This window comes from Cotesia typhae, unplaced genomic scaffold, assembly GCF_013202065.1.
Source record: "Cotesia typhae breed Kobodo isofemale line unplaced genomic scaffold, CoteBio_Ctyphae contig_10, whole genome shotgun sequence".
NCBI classification, from domain to species: Eukaryota; Metazoa; Arthropoda; class Insecta; order Hymenoptera; family Braconidae; genus Cotesia; species Cotesia typhae.
Genome location: NW_027423710.1, coordinates 778,160 through 791,775, shown reverse-complemented (window position 1 = coordinate 791,775; position 13,616 = coordinate 778,160). Strand labels below are relative to the sequence as shown.

Here is a 13,616-nt window from a genome sequence, read left to right as displayed (position 1 = left end):
GAAAGGGAAAATGAGTTTAAAAAAAAGCACTCATCTTATACAAAAGTCCTTAGAAGCTTCTCAGGTTCTTATTATTATTATTTGTCGTACGGCCTCCAACTCTCCCAACTCTTCAGTGTTTGCTGGGGGTAAAAAAAAAAAAATAAATAAATAAATAAACGAAAAAAATAAAAAAAGAAGGAACAAACTAAAAAACGGCAGACGGAATAGAAGAATAATGTGGGGGATACTCATCGGCCCTCTCTCTGGTGTTCCATCCTAAGGAGAATCTTCTCAGCTCAACTCTACTCCATTGGGTTTCTTTTGGTGGCATCATTATCCATTCCACTGAATACCCAACAGTTGAATCGTTTTTCACTTCTACCCTGTTTGCTATTTTTTTTTTCTTTTTTTTTTATACATCTGATTCTACACGAGAAATAAATTGTTAGAATTTTTATAATTTTATTGTAATAATGCAATATAAATTTTATAAAAGCGGTATTTCTAATTTTACTTATCGTTAAAATTTTCATTAGAGAAAACTAATTTATCTTTGATGATTATTAATAAACGAAAATATGAAAATCAAGTTACATGAATAAATTATACTGGGTGGGTGATTGTACTGGAAAATATCGGAACGAAATTAACTGATATACTGGTGCATATTTGTTTGAACAACAATGATGATTATAATTGACAAAGTAATAATGATATATACAGCGTGTAAAATGTATGAATTTATATATAAATGAAAGGAGGAATGAGCGTGGGATAATTTTAACCTACTTTCGATAAAAAAAAAAAAAAAATAACCCAGCAATATGAAATATGAAATACAGAGTGAAGTAGTCAGAGCAGGTACATATCACTAGTTTGGATGTATACATTCTACGCTTTAAGTTATATGTTCTACGGAGATTTCATCAAAATTCACGCGAATCCACGCAAACGTGTATATAATTGTGGATACGTTGAGAGTCAACAGAAAAAGAGATATAGAGGATAGAAGAAGCAAAGCAAAGCACAACCAGAGCTGTGTAGAGGATGTGCGAGTGAATTCCGGGAATTTACCAGGAGAATCAGGCCAAAGCCGGCGTTGCCACTTTTAGCGAAGCATCCATGTGCCGGAACAAATTCCCAAAGTTATTAGATGACGCTGCGCAATCCAAATATCTACTACATACACACCTACAATCCAAAATAATACGATACACTTTTACACCTTGATACTTCAACACAAAAGCAAATATAAAGCTCATAAGCTCCAAGTTAACTTTAACAATCATTTCTTTTTTCTTTTTATAAACAAAATTCTTAAATAATAATAATAATACTTAGGTATAATAATGATATGTTAATTCAGGAGCCGTTTATTTTAATCAAGAAAATGTTTAGTGGGTTAAAAGCTACATCTCTACAGTTTTTTTTTTTTTGGTAAAGATATTATTTAATAATATTCCAGCAGCATCGTTGCTTTAATAATAAAAAAAAAAAAAATAAAAAGAACATGTGCTCATAAATTATCAAAATAAATCAATAATCGAGATTATCGTTGAATTTTTTAGTTTTTTTGGGTTTTAATCTTCCACTACGTCATCGTTAAAATCTAGACAGTTGAAAAAAAAAAAAAAAAAATTTATATATATTACATAAGTCATAGGGGTTGTTAGAGGATAAGAAGAAAAAGAAGAAATTGGCCGGTACGGTTGACCAAATCAGCCATTGATCCTCCGATTCGTTTTGTCCAGTCAGGAATGAAACGAAAGTCGTGAGGAAAAACAGTCCAGCCCGATATTTATATACACCAGGGAAAGAAAAGTAAAACAAATGGAGTCAGTCAGCCGAGTGTGGAGAATATCCTAAAAAAAAATTTACAAAATTCGACCTTTTGAAAAAATTATTATTATTATTATTTTTTTTTTTTTTTTTTTTGTTTTAGTTCACTGTTTACTGTCTCGTTGACCGGCAACGCATTTTTTCCTATATTTATATTTTATTTTATTATATTATTATTATTGAAATATTTGAAAGCTACGTTTGCATAATATAATACGATTTGAATGCTCGCTCAAGTGAATATCACAATGATGAGAATATCAATATATGCCACGAAAATGTTATACCCTCATTTTAATATAAATTTTAATATTAGAATAATAATAATAATAATGGATAACCTTCAAAGAATTACAAACTACCGAGCTGGAATAATATATAATACGTATCTGGAGAACAAGATTGTGATCATATAACACGACCACCATGTGTTATTGTAATTAAAAAGACATTAAAAATAATATTTAAAGTTTAATAATTGGCTCAGGGTCGTGATATATTATTTACAGCGATAATTAAAAAAATGAATAAACAAAGTGAAAAAAAAAAAAAAAATATATATATATATATATATATATATATATATATATATATATATATATATATATATATATATATATAGTGGACAAAGATATAGATGAAAATTACGTAACACATGTAAAATGCATGATGTGTGATATTTATCTCATTCATGGGGAAGCACATGTTCTTCCTCGGCGTACCACTAATGGCCTTGCCTGCTCGAGAAGAAGAAACTTATGCCCTTTGTATAGTATAGATACTTTAAACCAAGTGAATTAATTGTCAAGACTCAAATGAGGTCAAATTGAAAATAAAATTAATTTTGGATAATAAAAATTGACGGGGATTAAAAGGAGGAAAATATGTACTGACAAAGATCAACAACTGGTAAAATGAATGTTGTAATCGAGAAAATCCGTTGTGAAGAGATCAAAGACCGAATTCTTGGTGCGAATCAATGAGGGTGCTTTGCTTTACTTTCCTCTAATATATAAAAGCTTAAGATCGATTTTAACTTTTTTATATTTGTTTCTGGTAAAGAGTGCTCGAGTGTTTTTATTTTTTTATTCTTCCGTTCATTTATTTCGACGTTATTTTTTTTTTTTTTTAATCTCATTTCGTTTATCTTCGAATCGAACGAATTTGGGATTAAATTTAATCAAAGGGGATTCAAATATCAGGCTCTTCTTCTTCTTCTCCTCTGTTCTTTTGGATAACTTTTTCTTGTTCAATCCAGCTAAAACTCAAACTCACTGTTTCAGTTAGTTCTCCTTTTCTTCAGCTTTAGCTTCAGGATCGGCTGAAGAATTTCATGGCAATCACAAAACCTCTCTATAACTTTTAAGAGGGACTTTGCTAAAATTGCTACTTACTTCCCATCAAATATATTCAACTTTCAATCTTGAGAGACACCAATGAAACACGAACAAAAAATATTACCCCAGACATATATTGTAATAAGAATAAAGAAATATAAATATATGTTTCAAGACAAAGAAATAAAGAGACCGGAAAATTACGCAACTGTTATTCATAAAAAAGTTTTAAATGATTTCGCAGAATTGCGTTTAAGCGTTTAAGCTGATATACGAGAAATATGTAATTATTTTAATAATTGTTGGATTTTATATATTAAATTATTAAAAAAAAAAAAAAAAAAAGTCTCCAGACATTTTAGGTCAAAAAGAAAAGATAAATTATTATTGAAAAAGAGAAATAAAAATAAATGGTTTTTTCATCTCTCAAGAAAAATGTTTAGAGGTGTCCGATGATGGCCTTGTGGGAAATTATACGAGGTGGATTACTCCTCTCGCCGCCTCTATTATTATTATTATTATTATTATTATTATTATTATTATTATTATTATTATTATTATATTATACTGCACTAGATCCAAGCTTATATGTGATCGTAAGAGATAAATATTACTTGACTTTATGAAATTCACTGGATTTTATCTGGCTCAATGCTCGACGCATTATTGAAATTTTATTAATCACACCAGTGACAGCTTTTCTCCAACGAGAAAATCTACAGATTCGGTAGAATCTGGCGCCAAGTTCCATTCAAAAATTCCGTTGTAAACGGAGCGCTAGACTACCGAATGTATTTACCGTAAGCAGAACGATATTTTTAGGTTGTAAAATTTTATTAATTCTACAGAACTTTTTTTTCTCCAATATTACTCTATAATTATACATTATATGTTATATTATCAATATTAATTGATAATGGTCATTGAAAATAATAAATTCTATTTAAAATTAATTAAATTCTCTAGCACAAACTATAGCGACCCAGATTTTTAGATTTTGACTTTTTTCTTATGGAGAAAGTGACATGCTACAGACTAAATAATTCGAGAATGTATGGTAACTCTCTACTAGATGGGAGACTACAGTTAAAAAAAAAAGTTATGAGCTTGCGTCGATGCTCACTAGGGCTCGTCAATGTTACTCTAACACAAACTGTAGTTAGAAAGTTCGAAATCGAAAATAAAAGAAATAGTAACAATCATCAATATTATTACAAAAACCATGGAAATATTTATTTTACAATTTTATAAAATATAAATATTATGATTGATAATTTGTCTATCAATCTAAACCAAAGGATATATACTTGATGGAATTTTATTAATGCTTATTAGTTACTCTACGAGAAATAAAAGTTTAACGTGATCAACAGATTCGGTAGAATATGGCGCCAAGTTCCGTTCTCAAGCCAGACTACCGAGTGTGTATATACCGTAAGCAGAATCGTTTTTTGAGGTTACAAGTTTATTTTTTTCAAATTTAATTTGATTTTTTTTTTTATATGATATTTTATAATAGTAGTTCATGCTTTTTATTACGCGTATTACTTGATTATTACCAATTATCTTTATAATTTCTATTTAAAATTATTAAAAATAATCAGGACAAACTATAGCGACCCAGATTTTTAGATTTTAATTTTTTTCTTATGTAAAAAGCGGACGACCAGAGACTAAATAATATAACGATGCATGCTAATCTTATGATAGATGGAAAACTACAGTGAAAAAAAGATATTTGACAGTTTGCAATTACACACACCAGGCGGCGCAAGAATAACTTTTACATGAACTATACGTACTTGGTGTGCGTTATTGTGTACTTCAATTTTTTTTAAGTGTCCTAGTAGATACAATTTAGGAATTTCATAAAAAGTGAAATATTTCGTAACTACGTACACTAAATACGTTCCAAAATTGTTTCTTTTAATTTTTAAATTTACAAAAATTTTTTTTTAATTTTCGAAAGTCATATACAACCATATCGGTTACTTGGATTTTTTAATTTTTTATTTTATATCTTTTTGTAAAGAAATAAAATTTTTTTTTTCTTAATAGTCTTATGAACGTGGACTTGGCACGATTTTTTTTACAGTGAAACTGTTTTTATTCGGATTTTATTTAATGCGCCACCTTGTGGAGAAATAAATAAATAAAGTAACTAATTGAATAAATAAAAGTAACAGAAAGTGTAATTTAATCTATGAAAAAAATATAAAAGAAGAAAATAAAAAGGAATTAGCAATTGACTTGAGAGTCAAGTAGGAAGATAATTAAAAGACTACTGAGACGGTCTCGTTTACGGAAGAGCCGGCAACCTTTCCAAGAGTTTGTCTCTGTTTGTGTCATGAGAAAATAATAATAAAATTGTGCAAAAAAAAAAAAAAAAAGGGGGGGGGGATCAGGTCAGGTCATCAAATTTATACACAGTACAGAGAGATGAAAAAGTTTATGATGATGATGATAAGGAGGTATATATTTTATTGTACTCTCTTGTGTGTGTATAACTTGGTGCGGGTGTTGTGTGTACATCGAATATTATATTAGTGAATATCTCGAGGAGTAAAATTGAGGCTAACGAGGAATTCAGCAAATGCATTCGAGAATTAATTGGGAAATTGAATTGAGTCCCCGAGTTGAGCTCGCTTCTAACATTAACTAACGCTCTCCTGCTCATCTATCCTCTTTTGCTCATCTCTTTTTCTACACACTTTCGACACACAATTTCAGTCATTAAAAAACTTTATAATCGCGTAAAAGTTAAAGGTTTTACGGTGCGTTTCATTTTGTCAACGAATATAATAAACAACTCGGCTTTATCCAAAGTTCCATTATTTATTTTCTTATATTATTATTATTATTATTATTATTATTATCGTTAAAACTCATTTTTAATATCGTATATCATATAATACTCATCTTTAATCAAACGCGATTAATTTTGAGAGTTTATTTTTATAAAATTCAATGAACCTCACAACTAAGAAAACTTTATTAAAGTTCATTATTATTAATCATTTTTCCATTTATTTATTGTCACAAAAAACACCTTTTGTGAAAGTTGCTCAACTTTCAAACGCCCTAGGTTAAATTCAAATTCACATTAGAGTTTTATTACAACTCAAGAGTAGAGTTTATTTAAAAAAAACAAAAAAAGAGTATTTGTTACAAAGGGAAATCCAATTAACTCTGAAAAATAAAATCAAACAGTGTAAAGTTTAATTAATATTAATAATATGTAAAATAAAGATTAGTTGAACTGAATGAACTGATCAAACAGTTTGTAATAGCGTTAGAAAACAATTTCCTGAGTGACAAAGTACCGGATTTATAATGTATTGGATGTTGAGGAGTATCCTAAACAGTACAGTCTATCCAAAATATCTTGAGGTGGTTGCGGTTCTGCATCCGGAACGTTTATAGTACTACCGCGTTACCACGACGTGTTAATTTCCAAGCGACACTAATAACGCCTACCTTCACTATCTTCACTACTTTTCGACGTTGTACCTTTTAGGAAAGTAGAGCAGTTGGTGACAGGAGAAGCGATGGAAAGCGACAGGATTGCCAGGGGTGTACAGCTCGTGTCACCTTAATACATTTGGTTTCGTCTGTGTAATCTGTGTAAGACAAAATCTTCCATCTTCTTGACGATAGCATATACAGTAGTATATACTATATAGTGGTGGTGGTGGTGGTGGTAGTAGTAGTAGTAGTAGTAGTAGTAGTAGTAGTAGTAGTAGTAGTAGTAGTAGAGTAGTAATAGCGAGGGTGAGGCCGAGAGCAGCTAAGGATATTTCAAGGAGCCCAAATGAGGACAAGGGGATAACTCATAGTCATAGTAGGCACTCATCTTGTAGTAGGTTCCCCGCATGCGCGATCAATTACCAGGCGTAATTATCTACCGCTGCCTTGGAAATTTTCATTGTTGCCGGGAGGCTCACCCTTGGATTACAACCCAATCTCCATTTCCTATATGTATCTATGTATCTAGTATATACATATACTAGTTCTCTTCTCCCTCCTGTTCTTGTTCTTGTTCCTGTTCCTTCTCCCTCTTACTTATCTTGGCGTACTGATAGAAGCCGACAGCACTTGGCGGGACTAACGTGCACTCAACTACTTAATAATGCACCAGTCAGCCAGCCAGCCAACCAACCAACCACTATACCCCCATTATGCTTCCATGCACGGTGGATTCACCGTCTCATAACATATCTCTCTCAAACTTGCACTTTTATCTATCCGATGTCTCACTTTATCATCTTATTTCTCTTTCTCTCTTGTTTTAGTTTTACCTTATATCTTGTTCGCGCATAACGTGTTATACATTCCCCTATCCCCCTCCACCGGGCTGGTTCATATCAACGGGTAACTGCTAGTGTGTGCAAGAGAAGATTTTCAAATGCGACTGGGCATTATACCCATTTATACCCAGAGATTCGCTGATACAACAGTCAGAGTTGTCTGTATAACGTTATCCCGGTATCTTTATGCTTTAGAATTAACCAACTCCAGATCCCAGACTCTAACACCTTAACGAGATTTTCTCAGACTTATTTTTAACCACCGGTATTATCTCAATCGTTTAATTTTATAATTTAAAGCTTCTGATCTACGTTATGATCTACGACAATAGTTTCTCTCTATAAAATTTGTGATTGGTGATACGCCAGAGGGTGTGTATCAACTCTTTTATTTTTTTTTTTCTCTTCTTCTTCTTAGTCTCTTTTGAACCCTCTTCTGTTGAACTCTCTACACGTCGTTCAAGTTGTTCTCGTCGTTCTCGTCGTTCTTGGAATAAGGGTAAATATAGGGTCTGTGGATTATCGTGTATCGTGAAAGCGACGTTCCACCAACTTGGAAAGTCAAACACACGAATAAATTGGAGCCCCAACGAGCCGTACCCGCATTGGCTTTGTAGAGAAATTCTCCGAGAAATGAGGAACTAAAATAAGACGGACAGAAAAATATAAAATATAAAAGAAAAAGAAAAAGAAAAAAAAAAAAAAAAAAAGATAAATAAATTTAAACTTTATTCTGCAATTCAAATATTAAATTATACATCTAAATAATTAATAACATAATTATTTACCGGGAAGTTCAACAGGTAAAAAGAGTTGTGAATTATTTAATGGTATAAGTTGGCTGCCCTTAAAGTATAAATGTTAAATTTAATTTCACCCAAGAGTCTACTAAGCCTGCCGACTGCTGGTGAAAACTTTTTAGTCAATTACAAACAACTAAAAAGTCAAATTTTCCTGACATTAGAGGGACGAGGGACGAGGATCGACAAAGGATAGCTTTTCCACCTCTACTCGCACACCGTAGGTGTAATAATACTTTTTGAAGGAACAAAACAACCAACGATTCTCTTTTTTGCTTTAAAAAAGAGGAAGAATAAAAAAAAGATCAGAGGAGAAGAAGGAGCTTGAGCTTGGCATAAGAAACTGGCCGTACGCCAAAGCGCATTACTTTCAACAAGAACCAATGACAGAGCAGAGCAGAGCAGAGCAGAGCAGAGCAGAGCAGAGCAGAGCTGAGAAACTTTTGGATAGAAAGACAGAGCAAGAGATATATGATAAAAACCAACAAAAGAAAGAGGTACAAGTTTGATGGCAGCATAAGGTCGAGCTCAAATGAATATTTAATTCTCTTATAAAATATTATCATAAAGTCTCCCGTAATGCCTCGAGTACATATATTAGATATATTACATGAAAAATCAGGCGGAAGCTTTATAAACGTTAAACGCTTGGAATGAAATCTGATGAGAAAAAAATATCAGAAGGAGTTGATAGCAATTTGGAGAGGGTGTCTGGTCACTCTCTTGGTCTATCGGCTCTCCATTTGGTTATTCTGAGCGTATCCTCAAGCTCCAACGGAACTCGTGACCCCCAAGTGGTTCTTTTTGAGCGTTCTCCCGGAAATTGGAATCTTAAATCGATCCCAATCTTCTTTATTGTCGCTTGAAAAGGGGATAGGGGATAGGGGAAAGGGTAACGGGTAACGGAGGATCATGACTCGTGAAGTCGAGGACTTTGGGGATGCCATCACCGTTTCTTATGCTCTCAACGAATTCTCGGCACTATACACTACGCTAGTGAGCTTAAATCTCTTTCTTAAAATCTTTAAATCTTTAAATCTTTAAATCCTATCGCTTACTTACTCTGGTGGTATCCTATCTAACAATGTCTCCTCTTCCTTTTCCTCTTGTTGGAATGAATTTGGATCCTCCTCCTCGTATATTGAACCTCTAAAACGTACGCGTGTGCATTCCATTGAATTTTATGTTGAGAGCTAAACTTTCGATAGACCAGCAGAATAAACCCTGAATTTAGGTTTAGATGGTGGAAAACGGCCACCGAGGAGGATATATATCTTTCAGGAAAACCACCAACACAGGTTCATATTCTTTACTTTATATTCTACGATGCTCTTTGGCTTCAGCCCTCAAACTATAATTTTTTTTTTTTTTTTTTCTATTTATCCATCCTTCTTCAAGAACAAGAGTTGCACGCTATTAAGAGATAGAGGATTTTAGGCATCGCTAATTTTATGCTCGTCTGGTAGATGGTATGCTACGACGGGATTTATAATCTTGAAGCTTGCAGCCATCAAGAAAACTATTTCCTAAAATAAATTTATAAATTAAACAATGCTTGTGTGTCATGGTTTAAGCGAAAAAATTTCAAACTGTTACGCTCGAGTGGTCTTTGGGAAACCCAACACTCCCCTGAACCCGGAATTTCGCCGAGATCGATAGTCCTCCTCGTATTTCAACTCTCCTCCAGCTCCCCCGACTCTGAAAGCTCGCAATAAGTGATCGCTAAAGTACAAAAACAAACGGCTGAAGAAAAATAAAATTAATAAGTTTGTTATTTAACGAGAAAGTTGCCAGGCTTGCCAGCCAACGAATTCATCACTTTTATGGAACAAGAAACAAAATTGATTCGGATTTACTTTGTTTTAAATTTATAAGAAGTTATTTTGTTATTTTGTTCCTGTTGCAATATTTCAAATGTTTATACTGTCATTATTGGAAATATCGAGGCATATTTTTTTTTTGTTTTTTTTTTTTTTATCGTTATTTATAATAAAAAAAAAAAAAAAAAAAAACGTACCAGATACTAAACATTCGATGAATCTGGCTCATAAAAGAGGTCTCTCAATATGTTTTGCCGACTCCTATCCTATACTCTACATATATTCTTTCGATATTGCCATATATTGTCTGTGATTTTGGTATTACGAGCGACATATAAGAAAATAGCCCAATAAATTGCCCGCTTATGTCATCCTTCCTTGTCTTTCACTTCAATATGTTTGACAGAGTAACTGAACGAGACAAAAAAAAAATACAAAGTAATATTTAATATCACAGCACAGTGTGTGTCTGGTTAAAAATATAACCTCGATTGCATATTAAAAGAGCTTTTCCAATTTTCGAGGGGATTGAAAGCTCGTAGTTGAAGAAGAATTATAAATTATAAAAATGAGCTTGTTAAAATAGTTAAAATGACAATGAATAGAGATTGACATAATGTTTTTTACATCTCTATTGCACAGTCATATTATTTGTTCTGTTTAAAAAAAGAAATGAAATTAAAAAAAAAAAATAAAAGAAGGAAGGGAGGTTGTGTATACATTTGGCCGACATTCACAGGCATCATTCACCAGTATAGACCTAGTGATTACGTCGACTGAGGCAGTACGTGCCGGCGCATAAAACATTCTACGGCTTGCATAAATTAAAGCGAATTTCCCGACGGATTTACGTCGTACGCGGGTGTGCCGTAATAACGTAAACGTTGAGAGCTCCAGAGAAACTACTCACTAAGTTCTCACACAACCGACTACCATGACTACGACAACGACGATGAGGACCAAGATATATAATAATATAATATAATATAATAGAATAATATTCCATACCTGGTAGCAGCAAGTACACCACCGGAGAACGATGAAAAAGTTTTATGATCTATACTGTCCTCAAAAATCATTAACTATTCACCATTCATCTGGATTATGGCTTTGGAAAAAAAAAAAACTATATTTCTCGGTAAATATTAAAAACCGTTTCAGAGTCTGAGCAGACTTTAACAAACGAGTGAATCTGCGGTCAGAAAAATGTAATTTATTACCTTAGGGAAAGAAAAAAAAAAAAAAAAAAAAAAAAAAGACAATGCAACAATCTCCCTCAGCACTTCCTCCGGATCCATAATTTCGCGGGCAGACTCTTTCTGGCATACCGACACAACGACCAGCAGCAACCACATTATTACTATTTTTCCTCTTTGTCTTTGGTATCCTCATTCTGTAGGCGAGGCTTTGCTACCCTTTGCCTCCTTTACCTCCTTCACCGTCACGCGATTACCGTAAAATTGCGCGATAATTATGGACGATTAGGCAGACCGATAATAACGTCACGACCGGCAATTATCACCGCGACCAATAAACTCTTTTATATAATGATAATAATAATAATTTTCATTTCTTTATTTATTTATTTCTCTATTTTCCTCAAGCTTGACTTATTCAGGCATTAAAGTTTAAACCGTGAGGAAATTAATGCTCATTCAATTGTAATGATTTATCGATTTTATGGACCAAATGTTTTAGGTCATTTTAATGAACCGAATTGAAGAAGTTAACTTGAATAAACTGAACGACCGCCTGGCAAACTCACGTCCAAACAAAAACAACTAAAACAAAACAAAAACAAAAACAAAAATAAAAAAGAAAAAAATAAAAGTGACTTACAATTAGAGTTTTCCTTAATCGCTTCATCACCTAAGACTGTTCTTGGTCCTAGAGCAGCCAACCAACCAATGAACCCATTTTCTTTACTACTATGGCAAAGAGCTCGGTTTGCAGCCTCACCATCGGTAATCCGATTTCCCAATCCCCTCGACACTCCCTCGCTGGTAATTTTCCTCCTTTGGTTAACTTCTTTGCTCCCGGGACACCGGAGGTTGTATCTACGTTTAACCGACTAGACAAAAACGACTAAAACGTAAAAACAAAAACCTCCAAGAGTTTCTGGCTACAAAAAAAAAAAAAAAAAAAAGTATCTTTTTCTCATAAAAAACAGCAACGACTTCAATGCTCAAGAAGCCTCTTTTCTTCAGAAACAGAAACAGAAACAGAAAACAACCCTACAATCCTACAACAGAGGATTTATCGAATTTTCACCCACTCTATTCTATATCCTGATGGCATTCCCACTTGTATACTCGTATATCCTCGTATATCCTCAACAAACGGACTTTTCATCAATTGACATTGCCCATCAAAGTGATCAAGAGGGACAATCGCTTCAATTATCCTCACTAAGGCAATCTAATATCGATCCAGTACAGAATTAAATCCCTTGTTAGTGTTTTATAAATGTCACTTGGATTAATGAAATCTAGAAAAAACAGATTAATAATTAGCCCTTGTATATAAAGAGTACATTATACATCACCATCAGCAGCAGCAGCAGTAGATAGACAGACAACATCCATGATGACAATCCGTCACGTATACACTTGACATTATCCTCCAAGGCATGATTAGTAGCCTCGCGATGCTACGAGAAACCTCGTCGTCAACATCATCATCATCATCATCAACATCATTATTAATTATTATTATTAATATCAGTATCATCTGGATCAGAACTGGTTGGTGGGTTAGCTGTGTGTATACTTGACTTTCCCGTTATCTGGTGGATGCACCACACGTATAATGCCACTTACATCCCTCTGTAGCAGCGTAACACCCTTACCCTATTACAAGGGAGTTAGCTCTCTCTCTCTCTCTCTCTGGCTGCTCGGAGTTGTAAGCAATATACCTAGCTAGCTGAGCTGAGCTGGGCTGAAATATCAAGAGGGTGAGGGTGAGATGACTGAGTTCGCTGAGAGTAAGCAAGATGAGCACGTGCTACTCGCGTTCTCTCGTCACCAGACAAAAGGTCTTTGTCACGGTCAGTGCACTCTAGACGTTATTCTCAACACTTGACAGACGTATCTGTCTGCTGACTACGGGACTGCATACTCTTAACCAAAGATAACACTTGCTAGTGCTGCTACTCACTGATTCATGATGAGTATGAATCCTAGTGTCTCTTTTGTTGTTGACGACGACGACGACGACGACGACGACGACGATGATGACGGTGATGATACCAATAAAATTAAAGTCTTTTCAAGTCTCAAGGGAATTGATGCAGGTGGAATTTTTAAGTATATATTATATTCAGAGATCCTTTTCCCAACAGACTCGTCACTTGAATTTTCAATAAATAATGTCGCGGTGTGCCACTACCGGGATTCATTAAATCGTCGCTGAATCAGGGCGAACCTCCGTAACTCCACGTAATGCAGGTGTAAGCTGTAATGTGAAATGAGTAATGGGGCTAGACTTTCCAAGAGACACTGGGGATAAAGAGAAATGAGAAAGAGAGAAGAA

At 33.7% G+C, this 13,616-nt stretch overlaps 1 protein-coding gene across 3 annotated transcripts in view; it reads left to right on the top strand.

Annotated features, from left to right (window-relative positions):
• The window catches only part of LOC141526590 (uncharacterized), an 88,377-nt gene that overhangs the window by 71,402 nt on the left and 3,359 nt on the right, over positions 1-13,616 (top strand). The window lies entirely within an intron of this gene.